The 22158-nt window shown below is 48.1% G+C and overlaps 1 protein-coding gene across 1 annotated transcript in view; it reads left to right on the top strand.

The window, feature by feature from the left end:
• The window catches only part of TENM4 (teneurin transmembrane protein 4), a 713747-nt gene that overhangs the window by 138250 nt on the left and 553339 nt on the right, over window positions 1-22158 (top strand). Inside the window, 1 exon segment of the mRNA XM_034995151.1 lies at window positions 664-719. The gene's annotated coding sequence lies outside the window, so the exon portion shown is untranslated.

The raw sequence follows: 22158 nt of genomic DNA, 5'->3' as shown, positions 1-22158 counted from the left end.
GGAAAGACCAGCCCAGGGTCCCTCCTGTCACTGGCTCTTCCCTCCCCTGGGCTCTGCTGTGCACGGTGCCTGCCGGAGACCTGACCAGGGCCCAGGAGTCTTGGGGAAGCCAACAAAGCTGATGTCGGAATAAAAAAGAGTTAATAATGTGAACAACAGTCGAGGTGTAATACTGGGGGTTCCGGGGTGGGGGGAGCATGGTGATCTGCGTGTGACTTTTCAGTATAGAATGCCTTTGTGGTCCCTGCTTTGCAAAATGGTGAACTCTGTGCATTAGAAGAGAAAAACTGGAAAAATACCCTAAAATGTTGAGCGTGAGTATGTTGAGGTGGTGACATTTTTGTTTGCTTTATTTCTCCTGGTATTTCAGTGGCCTTTTACATTTTTACATTTATGAAAAAGAAAAATAAGTGCCAAAATGATGGAAAGGCTGAATTTTCTGTACTGGGGGTTGAACACCATTGGCGCCCTACATGTCACATAACTGTTAATTATTATACTTCATTTTTGAAATAATGCCCTTCCAGCCCCTGACCCTTAGCAATTTCCCCAGTTATGTGGGATCATAAGCAGTTGGGAACTGATGCAAGGTATTAAACCTCTGATGCATTTTAGTCCAGTGGTCTCAAGGGATTAATTGCAAATCATCTTCTTGTTTTGCAGATGGAAAAACTGAGACTCAGAGAGGGCTAGTGATCTCCCGGACACTTGGTCAGTAGGTAAGTGATAATGCTGAAAGTGAGCTGGAAACAAGATATGCTGCTAGTTTCCGCAACCAAAATCTCTGCAGGCTCATTGTCCCAACCTCATGACTTTTCTGATGTGTGCAATTCAAGACAGGAAATAAGATGAGTTGGTTTGAGGCATTTGGATATGATTTGCCCTGTAGTTTCTGTTTGTTTTCACTGTTGAGTTGGAATGTTTAACAAGCGAATTTGTGAAGGCTTCCTGGGCGTTGCCTGCCTGTAGTGGATCTTTCCCGGGGAATGGTAGGGCTCATTAAAACCTGGCCCACACTGTGGCTAGTTTGACATCACTGACCCTTCCAGATACCCAACAGTTTGGTGCATCTGGAACAGAGCCTGGGACGAGGGGGTGAGGGGAGCTGGGTTTCAGTCCCACCATCAGCTGTTTTGTGACCTTGCACAAGCCACTTAACTCACAGGCTTACTGGTTCTTTCAAACCATTTTTTCCCCAGAATATTTGGTGTCAGTCCTCTGTGCCAGGCACTGAGGATAACAAGATACATACAACACAGGCTTTGCCCTGGAGGCACTCACAGCCCAATTTATGAGCGCCTCCATTTCCTCATTACTGTCTCATCATGAAAATTTCTAACATCTGCTTTGGAGTTTACAGTCTGTAGGGCATTTTGTGATCTTCCCCCAAACTCCGTAAGATGGAAAGAAGCTGTTATTGCCATTTTGCCAAGAAGAACACCATGGCTCGGGGACTTGGCAAGGCCATACAGTGAGGAAGGGTTAGAGCTGACCTTGAAACCAAATTTCCCAACTCCAAAGCATTTGTTTCTGGTAACAGCAAACTATTCTACCTGATGACTTTAGCCTTCGAACCCTACCCCTTAGCAGTGAGTAAAACACTGGGGAGATCAACACCGGGAGGGAGTCCATGCTGGTGGAAGGATACTTTTTGGCTAAGGGGTACTTTCTTGTATCTAGCTAATGATTCCAGAAAGCAATGCCTTCTCTGACTGAGAATGAAGGCAGCCTTGAGCTCTGGGTAAGTTGATAGCCAGAAAAAAATATGCCCCCCGGCGGAGGCCCAGGCCACCTCCAGGTGGCTGGTACTCAGCATATCAGAGGGAACCCGCCCGAGCCAGAGGGGCACAGACCCCTTCTCCCACAGTGACCCTACGGAATGCTGTTGCTTTCCACCAAAGCTTGATGATCCTGGTGGCGCCAGCTTTTGCAGAGTTGCCTGGTCTCAGGCAAGACGTGGAGAATGATATGGATTAGAGGTTGTGCTCTTTGTTTGTGGGGATGACAACTTGAGCAAGAAGCTCTTGGGCTCCCTCAGAGTCTGCAATTTCAAAGGGTGCATGGATAACCTCCGGGACCGGGACGGGTTTTCCGGCTTTATAGTATGTGTGTGTGTCGTGAATTGTAGCTATGCTTGATGAAGATGTACTGACGTGTGTGTGATACACAGGACGTGCAGGATTTATGGAGAATGCAGGTGTGCGAGCATGGGGTGTGGAATCTGTAAGGAGTGTGTGTGTGTGCGTGTGTGTGTGCACTTTATCTCTAGGAAGCAATTTATATGAAAAAAAGAAACACGGGTGTAATTTTTCAACAGGACCAAGAAACGGGCTTTTAATAAGTATCATTAAACTCTTATATTACAAGGCAGAGGCCTGCCTTGCTTTCATCCCGGCTTGGATCACACAGCTTGCCCTGTTCTTTAGTGTCAGATAAAAACTCCGCCTATTTGTAGTGGTCTCTCCAAAGCCGTTTCTCCCCCCCCCTCCTCTCCCCCCCCCCCCCCCCTACCCTGCTGCTTGTCTGATCTCTCCGCTCGGACCCCGACACAGCCGGGGCTGGTGTCAGGATTGACAGATGATACCTGCGGGTGTCCCTGGAATCTGAGCATCCTGCATCTCACGTTGTTCCAGCAGGAGACTTTAGGGTCTTTGTTTATGAGCTGCTCCAAGCCGAGAGAGAGATCGGGGCTCCTTCCTTTCCCGGAGGGTCACTTACAGCCAGTGACACCCGGCAGGACAGTGTGTGCGCAAACCCTTTCCTTTAGGGATTGGGTTTCCCCTTGTCTGACATGGGAGGAGGAGAAGCTCTGTTGAAAGGTAGGTTTCACTGTGCACTGAAAGCCTTCTTCCAGGTCTCCTAAGGAAGCTGGTTCCCAGAGTGATTATCTTTCCTGAGCTAGGAGTGAAGTGCTCTGTGATAGGAAGCTTGGCAGGCTTAGCAACAGGCTTATCAAACCGTGCTGTAAGAATGGTCATTCGTGTAAACAGGTCTGAGTTGGTGCAATTTGGTTCTTTGTGCCCTGGCTCTGTTCTGGGGCTGGTGTGTTCTGATTTGCATGGCTCCTTTTCAGAAGTAGTATATTCTGTAAGGTGCAGAGTTCTGCCTGCATCGTCCTTGCTCACCCCCACGGTACGCAGCATGGGGGTACCCAGTGTGGGGTTGAGTGTGCAGTGGGGGGATAGCCAGTGTTTGTGATCTGTAGAGAAGCCCCTGGCTATGGGAGCAGAGTGCCCCAGGCCGGGATACTCATGCCTTCTATAATATAACAGGCCTACATTTGACTCCTAGCTTGGCCTCTTACTACACCAACACACTTAATTTCTCTTGGTCCTGGAGGACCTGCCCTACTTGGAATATTCTGCCTAGTTCTTGCTGGCAACTCCATTGGAGTGGCCAGCCTCTGGTCCCTATGGCTCCAGCCATTGGCTCAGAACTGGCTCCACACCAGACGGGCCACTGAACATCACAGTGCTGCCACACATCCTGGGTGGGTGTCCTGCCTTGACCTTTATACCTACCCAGACAGACCCTCCAGGACTGGGACAATAGCCCACGTTAGCTCTTCCAACACCATTATGCAAGGCACTATGGTAACATCTTAGATATACTTTCTGTTTTCTAATTTTTACCTCCATTTTTCCAGATAAGCTATTTCAAAGAAGTTAACATGCCGGAGAGTACTCAGGTATTCAGTGATAATGCTGGGATTTGAGCCCAGGTGTTTGGACCAAAAAGTTTATGCTCTTGTCATATATAAAGTGTATAACACACAATGACTAGCAAAAATGGTTGTCACCTTTTAGTGATGGTGCTTTTGAAAGTAATTATTAGTAAAGCATTTATCATAGTACATCCTAGTTGTTGGTTGTGGTCTTCTCGCACTAAATGGTGAGGTTCTTGAGGGCAGACACTAGAACGTTAGCCCCTAGCAGGATACATGGTCTGTAGCAACTAATCTATAAATATTGGAAGGACTAACTATATTAATAATGACCAACTTTCCTCATTGCTGACCTTGTGCTTGACAAAGTGCTAAGTGCTTTGTATAAATTATTTTGCTTCTTAAAATAACCCTATAAGATAGATACTAATATTATAACCATTTTCCACTATAGAAAACAGAGGCTTGAAACGTTTGGATAACTTTCATAGGTTATCCAGCTGTTAGGTGGCAAAGCTGGAGGTGGGAGCCCAGCTTACTGACCCGAGAACATGGTGCTAAGCTGCCATGTTTTGCTTCGCCAGGATGTTCTGGCCTTCCCTAGATGTCCCAGTGGACCACAAAGCCACAGCCCATGCCCATCACTCCTTCGGTAAATTCCTGAAGCTGTCACTCAAATCCTGGGGACAAAGCTAGTGAAGGCCAGGAGGCCACAGTCAGGTATCAAAGACAGTAGGAAGAGCCACTAATAACTAATGGGAAAGAAGACTGGATTTATAAGACACGAGTGGGGCAAAGTCAACATCAGGCACAACCTTTTGAGGTCCATGAAGAGCAGGGGTGAAGTGTTTCAGTGGCACTTTCCAGGGGAATTTCTTAGGCTTGGCAAGTGTGCCCACAGACTCATTGGCGGGTGAGGCTGGGTGAGGGGAAAGGTCTTCGTGCACTGCTCTCAAGGGAGGGCCTTCCCTTCTAGTACCTTCCCACAAGACCTCACAGGCCAATGATTTATTTCATCATGTGGAGCCTCATCTTATGCAAGCCGAAGAAATGGTACTCCTCCTTCATTGCCACAAGATAATTGACCCCTTGTGACTTTGTCCAAAGGGTAACAGGAGCATATGTTTTTAAGTGAAAGGTTAGCAAGCACTAGGGAGGCAGCTTTGAGCTGGGGAGGAGGGGGGCTTGGAATGGCTCTGGGGGCTGCCAAGGTGGTACTAGGATTCCAGCTGTTGACTCTTGACCAGGCCGGGGCTCCCTCCGCATGCCTCCAGGCTACATTTGGTGTCCCTGGGACTCCGGTGAGGTGCGCTGGTGCCCTCATCTAAATGCTAGAACAAAAATATAAATAAATAAAAATAAATAAATGCTAGAACAAGAACAACTGTTTCGGGAGACACAAGCGAACACTCGGTGGCCAAGAGAAAAGTAAGCAGAATGACATGATGACATGTCAGTGAGAGCCTCCTTCGTGGGCAAGTCTTCGGGTGGGCTTGGGGCTTTGCCCTTCTGGAGGCTGGACCTGTGCATCCCAAGGGCAGTGGTGCCGCTGAGCCTGGGAGCTGGACCCTGAGGCCCTTAACTCTTTTCCTCCATAGCCAAGAGGCCCTTCCTCTTTCCTTGGAAACCATCACCTACAGAGCCCTGGGGGCCTCGTGGACTTCTCCCTGGGACTTGCTTTGGAGATAGGTGGACAATTCCTTGTTGGCACCTGGGCCCCCACCCGTTGATCCTCTTCTTGTTCCCACGTTGGGCTTCTCTGTTGCCGAGACTGACGTTCGCCTGGGATATAGTCCCCTAGCCAGACTGTTGGTTTACAGCCCACATCTGTTCTCCCTGGCCGTCATGCCTGTTCTGATCGGTTGCTGTCTGTGTCATATCAGTTCTTAAATATTTTGAATTTCACTCCTGCTCGCAAGCCTTCCTTTGTGCAGAGCCAAAATGCCCCATACCAGCTGCATCCTGACTCCGGCACACGGGGCCCGCGCCAGCCTCTCAACCATGGCTGCACAGAGCTGAAATGGTTTTCGCCTGTGAGAAGGGCTTGTGGTGCTTCCTCATCCCTCCCAGGGCCTCAGAGTCACCCACATGTCTCCGGTCACACAGTCACGTGGGGCTCGGCAACATGCCTGTCCCTGCCACTGCAGCCAAAGCGAAGGCCCTGATGTTGCTGTGGCGGTTGACCGGGGAGCAGGAGGTGGTGTGTTCGGCCCCGGTCCCTGGCGTGTCCCTCCAGCAGGCAGCGTGCTCTCCTGCCTGCCCCGGGACATGACTCCCAGGTTCACTTAGCCGCGCCTCTAGGAACACACTCCTTCCTCCAATGAGCACGATGTGCCAGCTTCTCAGGCAGAATTCCTTACGACTCTGTTCTGTCCTTCCTCCTCTTCTTAAAAAAGAGCAAAAGGAATGGCAGAAGTAACGTTATATGAAAGAAAGCTCACGTACTTGGGACTCAGGCAAACCAAGATTTTCATCCAGGCTCTGCTCCTCATTTGCTGTTTGACTTTGTGGAAATGGCTCAATTCTCTGGCCTCAGTTTCCTTGTCTGGAAGATAAGGATGACAGAACTGACAAGTGACAGCTACTGTGTGCCTGGCAGAGTTTTGAGCATTTACATGACAACCCCTCCCCTGCACCCGACATAGGTAACGTTCGTCTCTCCTCATCTTGCAAAAGAGGACATTGAGGCACAGAGTGACAGAGTGACTTTCCCAAGGTCACACAGCTAAGTGGCAGAGCCCATACTCAAATGTAGGTAGCTGGCAGCAGAACCCGCACTCCAGACCTCTCCAGCTCTATCTCAGGGCTGTGTAAGCACCGATTCCCGAGTAGTGTGGTTGGAGCTGAGGGCGCTCTTCCTACAAGCCAACTCTGTTCCATTCTTGTTCTGTGTCTCGCGGAAAGAGAAAAAAAAACTCCTTCCATTCACTGAGTACAACCACATGCTGGGTGCTACACTATATGCTTTTCATTCATTATCTCATTTAAATTTTCCAGTTTCTCTCTCTCTCTCTCTTAGAGATCATGTGTGCATATTCGAGCAGGTAGGGGAGAGGGGCAGAGGGAGAAGGAGAGAATCTTAAGCAGACTCTACACAGAGCTCACAGCCCAACTTGGGGCTCAATCCCATGACCCTGAGATTATGACCTGAGCTGAAATCAAGTCAGATGCTTAACCGACTGAGCCACCCAGGTGCCCCCCATCCTTTTTAATATTGTTCCAATTGTACAGGTGAGGGGACAACAGAATGGAAATCGTTTGAGGTAGTGAGCTCCCCATCAAAGGAATGATCCAAACAGGAACAAGACGGCCTCTTGGTGCGACTGTACTGGGGATTCTGGCCCTGGATTGTTAGATCATCCCCTACATTCCACAGTGCTCTTCAGTGCTTGGCTTAGGATTTGAACACTATCAAGTCCCGAGGGTTTTGCCAGAGTAGAAAGGGAAGATGGGAAGGAGTCCCCTGAGCTAATTCCACTGTTTCAGTGTTTTCTAGAAAACATACACTGACCCTGAGAGAGAAACAGAGGCCAGTGAAGTGGTTTCTGCCTGTGGCTAGAGTCCATATGACTAGCAGCCAAGAAACCCAGATTCTAGGCTAGGTTCTGCAGTTGGTTGAGAAATCATTTATTCAAAAGAAATAATAATAGTTACTGTGTCTATAAAATAACACATACGTGTAACTTGAAAGCACCATGCCAATGAGGTTGTTAGCATATACTGTTCTCCCTCCTGATGACACCTTCAATTTACAGCAGCTCCAAAAACTGACTCAGGGACAAGTGCTATCTCTGCTAGGGTTAGAGGCTGGGAGGAAGCGTGACTGAAAATGAGCAGAATGGAGCCAGCCCTCATTTTTAGATTAGAGGGACTCCAGCCTCAAGCAGAAATCTATGTCTACGTAGGCAAGAGAAGAAAGAATGGAGAACTTACCTTTGAGTTTCCTTCCAAACAAGGGAAAGTTGATGGAGTATGTGTTCTCATTGGCTAACTAACGTCAGGTCTTTGGTGAGGAGTAAGCATAAATGACAAGCTACTAGCTAAGCATAGAGGGATAGAGCTTGTGCAGGAATGGCAAATGCATGATGCCTTAGGTTGGGTTCTTGGGACCAGACTCCAGGGAGATATGCGTGCAGAAAGTTTGTTAGGTTTGTCCCCAGGATCAGCATTTGTAAGGGAAGTAAGATTGGATCAAGGGGGGAGTTGAACTTCAATGCATCACAACATGGACATCCACTGACCCCATGGGGAGCGCTGGAGCTGGGATGCCCCTTCTCATACGCCGCATTGAACCTGGGGGAGTTGGTCTCACTGCCCTCTGCAGCAGCAGCTGCCCCTGGGTGAGGCAGCTCTCTTGGCCAAGGGCCATTCCCAGAGAGGGACTCCACTGAGAGCTGTCAGCAGCCAACGGCAACAGTCCCTGCAGCCGGAGGGATGAGTGCCTTCGTCCCAGAGGCCTGTATCTGGGCAGCCCGGCCCAACATCCACCACACACGGCATGCAGGCTGCTCTTTCTTCTGTACACCCCACCGCAGACCTCGCTAAGTGAAACGGCTCTCTTTACCACCGTGCTCAGATGAGGCCTCAGAATTTGTTCAAATACAATGCTTCAGATAAACATTATCAATCAGCTGGAATTGGCTGGTGAGAAGGAACCCACTTGCTACCTTTGGCCTCTACATCTGTAGGAGACATTTACTGATGGCATAAGAAGTCTCCAGTGTTATGATTGTTCTTACAAGATCGAACAGTTGGCAAACTGTAGACAGTTTCCCTGACATGTCTTTTGGAAAATGTGCATCTTCTTGTCCTCTTCCTTATTATCCACTCTGACCACATTCCATCTGAGCTCTGACTTGTTTTCCTTTTACCCCTGCTAAATGCCGTTTTCCCTAGGATTCATTTGCTTTTCATCTCCATCTCCCTCCCTCCCCAGCTGTCTCTCTCTCTTTTTTGCCACACATTCTTGCATCGTCTCATCCATTCTTATTTCAACCATCAGCCCTCCTCAGAGTATCCTTCCTTCAGCTGGTTTTCACAATCCCAGTCACCTGCCAAACCCGTCCCCCTGATTAGCCTGTCTGGCCTTCATAACAACAGCATGTGACATCCGGGTTTAGTTGGTAAAAAAAAATGGATGCTTCGAGAGGCTAAGATGCTTTCCGAAGGTGAGACATCTTGCAGGAGAGGACTGGGCTTTCTCTTAACGTCTGTAGGCTCCCCAAATCTGTGTTCTTTCTTTTACACCTTTGGGACATTTGTTGGGGTGATCCCTTGATGACTCCAGGTTCCCCTTTTGTTGAGTCTCACCTGGCTGAGAGCCCTGCAGCCCTCGGTTGTAGTCCTGTAAATCATCAGGAATCACTGCAGAGTGCTGGTGGACACCCTACCCCGCTGGGTGGGTTGGAGACTCTCCTGTTTTCCCTGAACAGGGTAGTTAGAGAGTGCTGGATCCAGTCTGGTCCTTGGGCCTCCCATTTCAGCGAACTTTGCAGATGCTGCAGTGGTGAGGAGCCTTGGTGATCACAGACTCACTGTCAGGGTCAATGGGATGGGGCTGGCACTGAAGCCGACAAATGGACTTGTTAGGGCTTTTGATGAATGAGACTTCGGTCAGTCCAGATGGCTAGCCATCGATAGTCTGGCAGCATCACTGAGGGACCCACCTGGGTCTCTGTGCCGAATGCCCGGGCTCTCTCATCTGTCATCCTGCTCCATTGAGGAAGTTGCTTTTGCTAAAGGGAGGCCTTTTGCTGTCACTTGAGGTCCGGTTCCATCAAAACCAAGGGTCAGGGCGCCTGGGTGGCTCAGTTGGTTAAGCGACTGCCTTCGGCTCAGGTCATGATCCTGGAGTCCCTGGATCGAGTTCCGCATCGGGCTCCCTGCTCGGCAGGGAGCCTGCTTCTGCCTCTGACCCTCCCCCCTCTCCTGTGCTCTCTCTCTCTCTCATTCTCTCTGTCTCAAATAAATAAATAAAATCTTTAAAAAACAAAAACAAAAACAAAAACAAAAACCAAGGGTCAATTAGGCTGTTGTTAAAGAGGACCAATAGAGGCCCCTAGTCTGTGCCAGATAAGCAGCTAAGCCCGTGGGATACAAAAATAAAACCAGTGGCTCACCCCCTCACCCTGGAAATGCAAACTGGTCAGGTTTTTTTCATGTTGTATAAATGGATGACATGGGTCCCTGATCTGTGAAGCTTCTGAGCTCTTACAGGCAGTGTGTTGATTCTGCCCTCTGCCCTTGAGTCTATGACTCCTTTGCACAGGGAGAAATTTGGAATCCTTCTGGTGAGTGGAAAGGAGGCTCACTCCTCTCTGATACAGGTTTTCTGTGTGACCTTGGTCAGGGCACTTGACCTCTCTGGTCATCAGTGTTACCTCAACATCAATGTAGAAAGAGGCCACTGCAATGCCTTAAGAGCCTACTGTTGGGGAAGCTCCTTGTATAATGCCCTGTACACAGTAGGTGCTCTATAAAGTATACCATGTTTTCCTTCCCCACCCCCAGCCTATGACTTAGTGAGATCAGTGGAGAAGTATTTGCTAGACATTGATGACCTACAAAGCACGAATATTTCCCCCAACGAATGCTGTAAATCTTTGTTGGGCGACCCAGGCCTGAATTGGTTCCTGGGTCTCTGTCTGGCGTGTTTCTTCCTGGACCCCCAGGGGGACAGCTTACATACTCAATACCTCTGACCAGCCCTGACTTGGAGAGAGCTCCTCTTCATTTTCTTCACTCTACCCCTCCCAGTGTTCCTTCTTAGTGGGATGTAGCCAAGATTGCTCAGAAGAGGTGGCTATGGCAAATAGAGAGGGCCCTGCACCATGAGCTGGCTTTATGAAAACAGAACACTCTCTTGACCTCTCTAAGGCATGTTCTTCTCATTTATCAAGTACAGTAGTAATACTTTCCTTGCTAACATTCTCTGAGGGTCGCATGGGACAGTACACATGAGAGCATGCCATAGAACAAATATGTGATCTGCGGTTATGGATGCTATCGTTCTTCTGTGGATTTCCATCTCTTGACCTGGCCCCAGTCGCTCCCAACACAAGGTCCCAAATATATTTGGCCTCTGCGGATAACTTGTCCAGCAAGTTGTTTGTGGATATCTTTACTGTGACCCTTCTCAATGAACTTGTTTTGGTTATTTATGTCTGTCTTCTCTTAAACTCTGAGATATTTAAGAACAAGGTCCAATCTTAGTTCATCTATATTCCCAGTATGTAACAGATGCTCCATAATTATTTGAATAAATAAATGAAGATGAAAGGTAATGGACGCTGTGGGTATCTGCCACATATGTGCTCTGTGTATGGAAGGCCTCTTGGGATCCTCACAGAGGCCCTACGAGGTTGATATTATTCCACTCCCAAGAAAAAGAAATCAAGGCCCAGGGAGGTGAAGCCACTTACTCAAGAGCACACAGTTTAGCAAAGTCAGAGTGACTAGCAGAGTGAGGGATGACAGCCTTGGAGCCCTGGACTCCCAAGTTAGTTGTCTTCTTCTCTACTGGACTATCCCTCTCTCTCCCTCCTTTTCACTTGTCATTGCCAAACAACATTAAAACAACAATAACAGGAAAAAAATAAAATTACCTTCCATCTCACCACTTCTAGCAAGTCAGCTGTTTCCACTTTCCACATTCCCCACAGTCTCTTTCATGCATATGTTTTTTTTTATAACAGCATTATTGAGATATAATTCACATACCATAAAATTCCCCCTTTCAAAATTGTACAATTCAGTGTTTTCCAGTAGATTCCCAGAGTTGTGCCATGATCACCACTATCTAATTTTAGAACATTTCATTAGCCCCCAAAGAAATCCCATTTTCATTAGCAGTCACTCCCCATTTCCTGCTCCCCCCAGCCCCGCCCACCACTAATACCACTTTCTCTTTCCATGGACTTGCTTATGCCAGACATTTTACTTAAATAGAATCATATAAGATGTTATCTTTGTGTCTTATTTCTCGCTTTAGCATAAGGTTTTCAAGATTCATCCATGTTGTAGCATGTATGAGTACTTCATTCCTTTTTATTGCTGACTAATTCATGCACACACGCACACACACCCCATTTCATTTACCCATTTTTCAGTTGATTCAGATTATTTGTATTTTTTAGCCATTATGAACAATGCTGCTCTGAACATTCGTGTACACGGGGTTGTGTGAACAAGGATTTTTAGTTCTTTGGGGTACATACCTAAAGTAATATGGCTAGGTCATATGATGAACATTTTCAGGAGCTGCAGTCCGTTTTCAAAAGTAGTTGTACCATTTTATAATCCCACCAGCAATGTATGTGGTTCCCAGTTGTTTTCACATTCTTTCCAACGCTTTTCACTGTCTCTCTCCTTTTCTAACAGTCCTTATGGCTTTGAAGTGACATCTCATGTGGCTTTGATTCAGATTTCCCTGATGACTAACGATGCTCAGCATCTCTACTTGCCCTTATTGGCCACTTTTGTATCTTCGTTGGAGAAATGTCTACTCAAGTCCTTTGCTCATTTCTTAATTGGGTTACTTTTCTTTTTATTGTTGAGTTACAAGGGTTCTTTTTCTATTCTGGATACAAGTCACTCATCCAGTTTATGGTTTGCAAATATTTTCTCCCATTCTGTGGGTTGTCTTTTCACTTTCTTGATAATGTTATTTGAAGCACAAGTTTTTAATATTGATGAAGTCCAGTTTTGTTTTGTTTTGTTTGGTCACTTGTGCTTTAGGTATCACATCTAAGAAACCATTGCTTAACCCAAAGCCTTGAAGACTTGATCCTATATTTTCACCTGGGAATTTTATAGTTTCTTACATGTAAATTTATGATCCACCTTGAGTTAATCTTTGTATCTTGTGTGAGGTATGTGACCAACTTCATTTCTTTTGCATGTGGATATCCAGTTGTCCCTGCACCATTTGTTGAAAAGGCTGTTCTTTCCTCATTGGATTGTCTTGGTGCTCTTGTCAAAAATCAACTGATCATAAATGTGAGGATTTATTTATGGACTCTCAGTTCTATTCCATTGGCCCGTTGATCTGGATGTCTATCCTGACGCCAGTATCACACCGCTTTGATTACTGTAGCTTCATAGTAGGTTTGAAATTGAAAACTGTGGGTCCTCCAACTTTGTTCTTTTTTAAGACTGTTTTGGGTTCAGTATCTTGCATTTATATATGAATTTTAGGATCCATTTACCCATTTCTTAGAAAAAAAAAAATTCCAGCTGGAGTTTCAGTAGGAAATGCATTGAATCTGTAAAGCAAGTTAGGAATGTTGCCATCTAAACAATATTAAGTCTTTCAATTCATAAACATGGATGTCTTTCCCTTTCTTCGGTGTTTTATGGTATTCAGTATTATACATATGACATATAAAGAAGTTTTGCACTTGTAAAGGACTCTTGCACATCTTTTTAAAATTCATTCCTAAATACTTCTATGATTTTTTGATGCAATTGTAAATAGAGTGGTTATCTTGATTTCATTTTCAGGTTGCACATAGCCAGCATATAGAAAACAAATGATTTTGGTATAATAATCTTGTATCCTACAACCTTACTGAACTTGTTTATTAGTTCCAATTTTTTTTTGTGGATTCATTAGGATTTTCTATATACCATATCTTATCATCTGTCTGTGAGTGGAGATAGTTTTATTTCTCCCTTTTCCTAATCTGGATGCCTTTTTATTTATTTGTGTGTTTGTTTGTTTGTTTGTTTATTTTTGGCTAATTTCCCTGGTTAGAACTTCCAGTATAGTATTGAATAGAGGTGGTGAGAGCACACAGCTTGTCTTGTTTTTAATCCTAGAGGGAAAATTTCAGTCTTTCACCATTAAGTCCAGTGTTAGCTATGGGCTTTTTAAAGATGGCCTTTATCAAGTTGAGGATTCCTTGTATTCATAGTTTGTTAAGTATTTTTTTCATGAAAGGGTGTTAGATCTTGTCAAATGCTCTTATGTCTTTTGACAGGATTTTGATTTTTTTTTAGAGGCAAAACTGAAACAAGATTCGGTAACAAAGGTCAGGTCTAGACATTGGAGTATTGTCCCTGAATGACATGCAGGTCTCCTAGGGCCTTGTCATTGTGCATCCCCCACCCCCTGGACCTTGTATTCCCTTCCATGATCCTAGAAGGGCCGTTCCCCTAGCTCACTAGGACGTCAGACCAAAAATACTGAATTCTGGTCCTGACTCCCATTTCTAAGCTGGAATGGATAACAGTGAATCTCAGTTTGCTCCTTGGTATTAGAGACATTGATGCCTTCCTAGGGTTGTGACAATGAAATGAAATAAGGGTTCTCCAACTATCTTCAAAATTTTCCACTGCTGGACCAAAAATGTGCCCATTTTGTCATGGAAGCAAGAATGTCAGTGTTGGGAGCTATATAAACTTGGGCTCAAATCCCAGTCTGCTCACTGGCTGCTTGACCCTGGACAAGTCATTTAACCCTCTGAGCCTCAGTGTTCTCATCTGTGAAAGAGAAATGATCGTAACACTTCCCTCTTGGGGTCTCTTTGAGAAGGCCCCGTAAGGACCCTGTGATGTCCCCAGGCATATCCAAGATGCCAAGGATGGCCTTTAAATCTGAATGTGAACAAGGAAGCCCTCCTTTTCCACTCACCCAGGGGGTCCCAGAGGGCTGGGCGTACATCTTCCTCACCTCTACTATGCGCAGAGCCTAACGCTGTGCTCGCCAGCATGTAAAGATACTCAAATGATTTGCAGTTGCATTTACTTTCTATCTCTCAATCCTTTACTCATTCCGGGTTTCTGTCCAGTTAAAAAAAAAACTGACTGTGACCTTTTAGAAATATAAATAGATCAATAAAAAAAGATTTTAAATGATCTCATTTTGTAGGTTTGTTTTGCTGAGTGGGCCAAGCAGGTATTAATCAATTTGGGGCTTCCCTGAGGGGGCAGGAAGGGCCCCACAGCTCCTGCTTCCACGGACCCAGCAGGGCTGCCCCACTTTCTCCAGCCAAAAGGCATAGCAGTATCTCTTGGGCATTGGGGATTTAGAAAATTTAACTTGGGAGAGATGTGTCCTTAATGATGTTTTATACCCAGGGGCCTCCAAAGAGGAGTGCTTTGGAGAGGTTAAGTGGGACAGAGGCTGCAAGAGCCACGTGCCAAGGGGCAAGGGTAGGGAGAAGTGGGAATTATGCCTTGGAATGTGTCCCAGGGGAGGACACGCATGATTGCGACAGCCCCCAGACGCGCTTCCATCTCCGCTCTGGTTCTCACGCTTGCCATTCATTGCTGCTTCTGTGCCCACTCCATTGAGGGAGGAAGCTCAGGGGCTCCACAAAGCCCAGAACCAGGCCCCCCTGAGTCTCCACACCCCCCTACCCCGCCCAGAGTCATTTACTGAGTGCCAGGCTCTAGGAGGAGTGGGACAGTGTGTCCCCCTCGAGCTGCTCGCTGTGGGGAGACAGCCATAAAGGGATGAAGCAAGGCCTTTGGGGGGCCTTTGGAGGGGGCAGTGAATCAGACTATGGGGAGGGGAAGAGCAGGGAAAACTGCAGATGGAAGGGAAAGAGTTTACCAAACAGAGAAGGAAGCAAGGGGCCTTCCTGGCAGCAGGAAACTTGGCACCAAGGCTCTGAGACCTGGAAGGGTCTGGCGTCCTGGAGAAACAGGGAGAACTTCCATGGCACAGAAACAGGGAGTGAAGTGCGGACATAGGGGTGTAGGGGAGGGTTGAGGTGGGAAGACAGGTTCTGCCAGGTGAGGAAGGGCCCCCTCAGCCGGCCAGGCAATAAGGAATAGGGACTTGGTCCTGGGGGAGTGGGGAGGCAGGATAGAGCGACCAAGTGGGTTTGGCCTGAAATTGCCCTGAATTAATTCATCATCTGTGAGTAATCATCTGTGAAGCACCATTGGGTGCTCCCAACTTGCTGGGCTCTGGGGAATCCAGTAGTACGATACAGGCTTGACTCTAAAGAAGCCTGTAACCCATCTCCCTGCCCGCCTCCCTCCTTAACACTGTCTTGTCCGCGGCCTCTCCTCCTATGTTAAGCCCCCTAAGGTCTGTGGTCTTCATCCTCTGCCTAGAGCACTCACTCCAGGATCTTCTGGGCAGAAGGTGTTGAGGAAACAGCTGTGAAAATGAACCTCCTGACACTGGGGGCGGATTCTGTGAAATCATCACTTTGGAAATCCTCCACGTCCGGTGCCAGCTTGGAGGGACCACTCTCCCTGGCCCTAATGCCCAGGTCTAAGGACACGTAGTGGGCTGAGCCACAGCTGTGTGCGTGTGCGTCTGGGAACTGTGCAGGTGTAGGTGCGGGTGAACGTGTCCACACGGTGGGCCTGTGCGTCCGGGCCCCCATATACGGGTGTGGGGTGCATCTGTGTCCCCAGACCCCGTGCACTTGTCTGGCTCTGCACATGCAGGCGGGCCTGTGTGCCTTCCCTTCAGGCTCTCTGTTTGTTTCCGTGTGGAAGCAGAACCCCTGTCTCACCTTGGAAACAATCCTGTTGTTTGTGATTGCCGGGTAGTGACAGTGTAACCGCCTCCCCCCCGTCGCGCCCCGCCGTCCCTCAGGCATACGGGCGCACATACAAGCCCTTACTGCTCAGAAGCTGCCGGCTCTGCAAACTCCCCAGGGATCCCCAATGGCCACTTGAGTGGCTTGCTAATGGGCTTGCTTCCTTCCTCGGAGAAATGGTCCAGGAAACGGTTTTGGAGTGAAATTTCAGGATTGGTTTAACTTCAGTAAAACACAACAAAGATGAAGTGGTAAGGTTTCGCGGACTTCCTCGGACTCCGCTTGTTGGGTAACCTGCTCCAGTGTCTGAGTCGGGGAAGAAATCCTTCCCTGAGGTTCTCGGGTATTGAGCAGGCTCCGATCTTTTTGGTCCTGTGTCGTTTATCAAAAAACACTGTCAGGGAGGCCGACTGCCTGAAGGGTGCATTTCTGCAGGTGCCAGAGAGTAATCCAGCGGACAGATGTGAGTCAGTTTAGCCAGTCTCATTTTTCCCAGTGGAGACAAGCACTCATGACAATGTTTCTAGACTCGATCAGCTGTCTTCACCAGCTCTTCTCCTTTCTTGGTGGATGGCATTGCCATCCTCTTAGGCATCACCAGCTCCTAATCCTCCTGCATTAAATCTTCATTGGAACAAGATGGGAGGATAAACGATCGAATGAAATCAATACCCACTGTCCGCCCATGTATCACTGGTCATCACACTCTCCCTTGAATCTGCCTTCTCCTTCTCTCTTCTCCAGGTGCATTAGAGAAACCCAGAGGACCTCATTTGTGCTACACTGCCTCAGGCAGAATTAGCTTTTCTTGTGTTCTTATACTTTGCAGAGAGGAGTTGCAAGACAATGAGCTGACATCTTGTAGGAAGGTGGCTTTGGAACCTTCTGGTCAGTAGGTCATTTTGCCCTCTGCCCCCAGCTCATGCTCTCGCATCCCCAGGCCCTTTTCAGGCTGCATTTTTGTACTGGGTGATGAGAACTGGCCATCAAAGTAAAGACCTATCCAGAGAAATGCAACATAGACTCCAAGAGTCAGGGCTAAAAGTGCCTTTGGAGTTCTTTACCTACAGATGGGAAAACCCAGGCTCAGAGAGGCTTAACCAGTTACTCCAAGTTGGCCTGACAGAGGCAGGCCCTGAGTTCAAGTTCCCTGACTTAAGTCCTGCTCTTGCTTCTCTGACCCTAACTAAGGACCAAACAGAGGGATCCTACCCATACTGGTTTCAAAAGCTTTTCTGCCAGCATTGAAGCAAAGAAACCTACCAGCATGATGAAAAGTCAAGGCTTTGGGGGTCACAGAGACCTGGGTTCAAATCTCATCTTTACATTTACTAGCCATTTGCCATAGAGCTGGTTACTTTTGCTTCGAGGAGCCTCAGTGCCCTCATCTGTAAAATAGGGGTATCTGTCCTACCCCTGTCCTAGGGCTGTTGTAAAGTTTCAAGGAAATCACATATTTGAAATCCTCAGCAGTGTCCCTGGCTCAGAGTAAATTATCAACAAATGTTAGTGCCTCCTCCATCTGGAAGCTGACAAATTCAATTAACCAGAACCGGCCCCCACCCCCATTTCCCAAGCCTCCCCGTTCATAGAATCATAAATCTTGTGTTGGAAAGGAGCTCCATAAATCATCTGGCACAGCCCCCAGTTAGCAGAGTTCTCACTGTATTTGGCTCAGTGTGGTCCCCAGTCTTTTGCTGGCTCAGCCTGCCTTACTGTAAGCAGAATAATTCCCACCAGTGCAGCCAAAAAAAGGGAATAATGCTGTCAGTGGATTCCACAAAAGGGCTAATATTAGCTGGGCAGGAGGATGGGAGATGTACCTATATTTAGAATCTGTGTCTTCAGCCCTTTCCTAAAGCAGCAGAAGTTGGGGGGATGGAGGAGGGGAGTGGTTGCAGCCAGCTGACCCTGACCCCAGGAGGCAGGCAGAGCAGCTGGGCTGCTTCTCCCTTCCTGAGGCTGGTTGGCTTCCTCTCTCCTCAGGAAGTGGGGGAGCAGGGAAGAAGGCCAGCAAAGAGGGAGCGAGGCCACAGAGGGTGCCCTGCAGAGCAGCGAGGAGTGTGGTAGTGACAGAGGCTTCTGAGGGTTCTATCAGGACACCAGAGTGGCTGGAACAGGGCAGTGGGCTGGGTCTAGAACCTTCTACTCCAAGATGGTGTCCAGAGAGGGATTTTCCTGGCCTGGTCCTCCTGGAGACAGAAGTCCAGGTGTCACCGGGCCCTGGGCCTAGGCCAGGAGAGAGCTGTGTCAACTGCTGATTCCAACACATCCGTAACACAGCCCTTTGTACATCTGCCCTCTCACAGAATGCCTGCTCTTCTTTCTCTGCCTGATAAACTCAGCTTGGGGCCGTGTTCCAATCTTTCCCCTGTGAACACTCCCTGCTCCCCAGAAGTCCTGCTAGCCCTTGGAGCACTTCTGTGACAATTAGAAAAAGATGCCCTTCCTCCAAGCAGACAGAGCCCTGCACTAGGGCACACAGCCAGGCATGTAGTGTGAACCAGCTTTCAGGTCTCATCCACTGCCTGGCAGGGGCCCTTGTGCAGCGTACAACCTGAACAACCACACATGGCTGCCCTAATATGCCTCCTACACACAGGTACCATCCCCACACGTGCTGTGCTCAGCCCTCCTGCCCTCTCTTACCACAGTGCGCTGTGACTAGAGTCAGAGACTGGAGCCTGGGGAGCTGAATGAAATGGCCAGTGGCCTGTGGTCTGGACTAAATTCTTCTATAGCTGGATGATTCCCAGCAAGGAGCTTCCCCATTCTGGGTCTTCGTTCTCCCATCCTTAAAATGAGGCAGGTGAACTAGATGATCTCCAGGGCCTCTTGTAGCTTTCCAGGCTATTTATCTGCTCATTTTTAGGTGGCGTAGTCAAGATAGAATCAGAAAAGCATGTGTGCTCTCCCCTCCCCCCAAATAAAACCCACATGATCCAAAGAGAAATAGAAGTTATTTTTGACTTATTTGCAGTCTGGATTTCCTCTCTTGTGCTCCCCTCTGCTGGAATCTTAGGCTAGACCAGAAGGCCTGTCTGTGCAGGATGCTAAAGATTACCTGTCACCCAGGGAGAACTGGCCTCAAATCTTTTTTGCCCCCAGGCTGGGTGTGCAGCTATGATACTACGATGGGCCCGAATCTGGAAGTTTCACCCAGCGAGCCTTTGGAAATGTTGCGAGTCTGCAGCCCATTCAGTGCAGACTTTCTAGCATCACATCACCATCTTGAAATGGTTACTAGGCTCCACTTCCTGTCTTTTTTTTTTTTTTTTCCATTTTAGAGAGATGGGCAAGAATCATGGAGGGCCTGGGGGGTGGAGACAGGCCAGCAGGAGAAGTAGAAAGCCAGGGGTGTGAGTTCCTGCCTGGCAGAGCTGTGTTGCTCTCAACCGGTTTGCTTGTTTGCAAGCCGAGGGACGGCAGTGTCTTCCCCACCCGCCGAGTGCAAAGCACGGAGCAGGCGCTGGGCACAGATGCACACTTGCCCCACTTTGCCTGCAGGCACTTTGTGCACGTCAGTAACTTGAGAGCAGCGGAACTTTCCAGGTGAAATGTTTGTATGTGCTTTGTGTCTGAGAAGCAGAGGCAAAAAAACCCCAAAAAACGAAAAAAATGTTAAAGGATTAAACACACACACACACACACACACATCGCTCACACATATCCAGAACCTTGAGTCTTTGAGGATTATTCATTCTCCCCAGTAGATTGTAATTGGTGATTTTTTAAAATCAGATAATGTCAGGGCTGGAAGCAATGTACAAGATTATTCAGTCTGGTGGATTTCAAACTTTTATTGGCCACAAAAGCCTCTCTTCAAAGGAAATTTTATGGGGCCCACGATGTATAAAATAGAGGAAAGCTAAGGCTGTCTGGATGAAGTGGGGGAGGCGGGGAGGGGAGACTCTAGGATCCCCTGAGCTCTCCCAGCCCCTCGAGGAAACTGAGGTGCGGAGAGAAGCACCCTGGCCAGGGCCACGTGTCACGCGAATGGTGGCCTCTAGGTTGGAACCCACACTGTACTGGAGGATGGGAGAGGAGGGCTCTGTGCTGCTGGGCAGCCTGGGGAGGCTCGCCCTCCACCAGAAGACCAGACCCTCTCTTCCCTGACTCCCAGAGACTTACTCTCAACAAAATGTAAAGTGGATGGAGGGAGCTACCTTACCCAGAGAAAAAGCTCGAGAAACTCTCTTTAAGAACAACCTTCCCCAGGGACCCCTGGGTGGCTCAGTCGGTTAAGCATCTGCCTTTGGCTCAGGTCATGATCCCAGGGTCCTGGGATTGAGCCCCGCATCAGGCTCCTCCTTGCTCAGCGGGAAGCCTGCTTCTCCCTCTCCCTGCTATTCCCCCTGTTCATGCACACTCTTTGTCTCTGACAAATAAATAAATAAATCTTTTAAAAAAAAAAAAAAAAGGAACAACCTTCCCCAGATGAAAAAAAGCAGTGACCTGATTTCGTTGACTCCATGCAAAGAGGCTGAACTTTTTAAGGAAACAGAATTAAAGGAACAAAATCCCTGTATCTTAAATCTGCAGGACCAGCAATTGTCATCTGAGCCTCAGCAAACCCGGGAGAGCACAGAGCCTGCCGCATCCCCCAGGAGACCTTCCATGGTTTGGGGAGCAAATCCCATCCCCCGTGGCTAACGGGGGGTAGGGGTGGGGGGTACCTCTGCCTTCTTGCCTTTTGTCCTTAGCCCCTGCCATCCAGCTAGGTGTTGACATTTGACCTGTATGCTTCAGGCACTTCTGACTTTGGGGGACTTCCTCATGCTCGGGCCTCCCCACACTGGACCCCCCTCCCATATTTACCACTCCTGGCCCTTTTGGCCCCTCAGACCCTTCCGCATTTCTCCTCCTCCCCACTGGGTGCCCTTGAGGAATACTGAAGCTTGCTGATGCCATGGACAGAGGAGGCCAGCATTCTTTCTTCCTCTTTCCTCCCCTCAGCTGGATATCAGAGAGTGCGGAGCTGTGCTCCCCTCTTCCCCCCCCCCCCACCCCCCAGAGCAAGGCTCCGCTCTTCCCTCAGACAGCAGGGGCCTCCTTAACCTGTTGTTTGCAACGTTTGTTCCTGGCATTAAATCTAATAAGCTTTTGTCTGGCTGTTTGATCCTGAGCTTGTTTGAGGAGTTTAGGCCTTTACAGTGCATTAACAGGATGCTGACAAGGCTTTAGGGGCTTCCGTGAGCCTATGGAGCTCAGGCCTCTGGAAGAGGCTTGCCTTGCCGGAGGTGCGTGGGCCTGAGTTCCAGTCCTGGCTTTGTCGTGTACTAGCTGGGCAGCTTTACCTCTCTGAGCTGCCATTTCTTCTTCTTAAAAATGCAGGATATACCAGAGGGGGGTGGGGAGGGATGGGGTGGCAGGGTGATGGACATCAGGGAGGGTATGTGCTATGGTGAACACTGTGAAGTGTGTAAGACTGATGAATCACAGACCTGTACCTCTGAAACAAATAACACATTATATGTTAATAAAAATTTTTTTAAAAAATGAGGGATATACCAAATAAGATTGTGTTGAGGAGTCATTAAAATAATGTAAGGAAAATGGCTGGGCCGTAGTGGGGACTCCATAAGCAGTCATTCCCCACCTTTCAGTGAAGCCCAAGGAAAGCGGAGCCTGGCACCTTCTACCTACGTGTCCTGATGGGTTACTCTCCAGGGGACAGTGGAGGGGGGGCATTTGCCATATGGCATAGATTGCAAGACACACGTAATTGAACATTTCAACAACTCTAAAATCAGGGTGCCTCTTACATGTTGTGTTCGTGTCATAGTTTAACCAGCATTGTTGTTAAGATCTGCTTCCTCCTCATGAGGTAATGAGGTATCTTACCCTAGGCCAACAGAGTCATGCAGAATTTCCAGGAGGAAGTGACCTGATTTGAAAGTTAGCCCTGCAAAATGGGTTGGGGTGGTAGAGCATGCTCCCAGCAAAGGGGAGAGCATGTGAGAAGAGGCCAGAGAGTGTGTAGTCTTTTTT

The sequence above is a fragment of the Mirounga leonina genome, unplaced genomic scaffold (genome assembly GCF_011800145.1).
Source record: "Mirounga leonina isolate KUSES-001 unplaced genomic scaffold, KU_Mleo_1.0 Mir_92, whole genome shotgun sequence".
NCBI classification, from domain to species: Eukaryota; Metazoa; Chordata; class Mammalia; order Carnivora; family Phocidae; genus Mirounga; species Mirounga leonina.
Note: the sequence above shows the minus strand (reverse complement) of the source record. Positions and strands in the feature narration are given on the sequence as shown.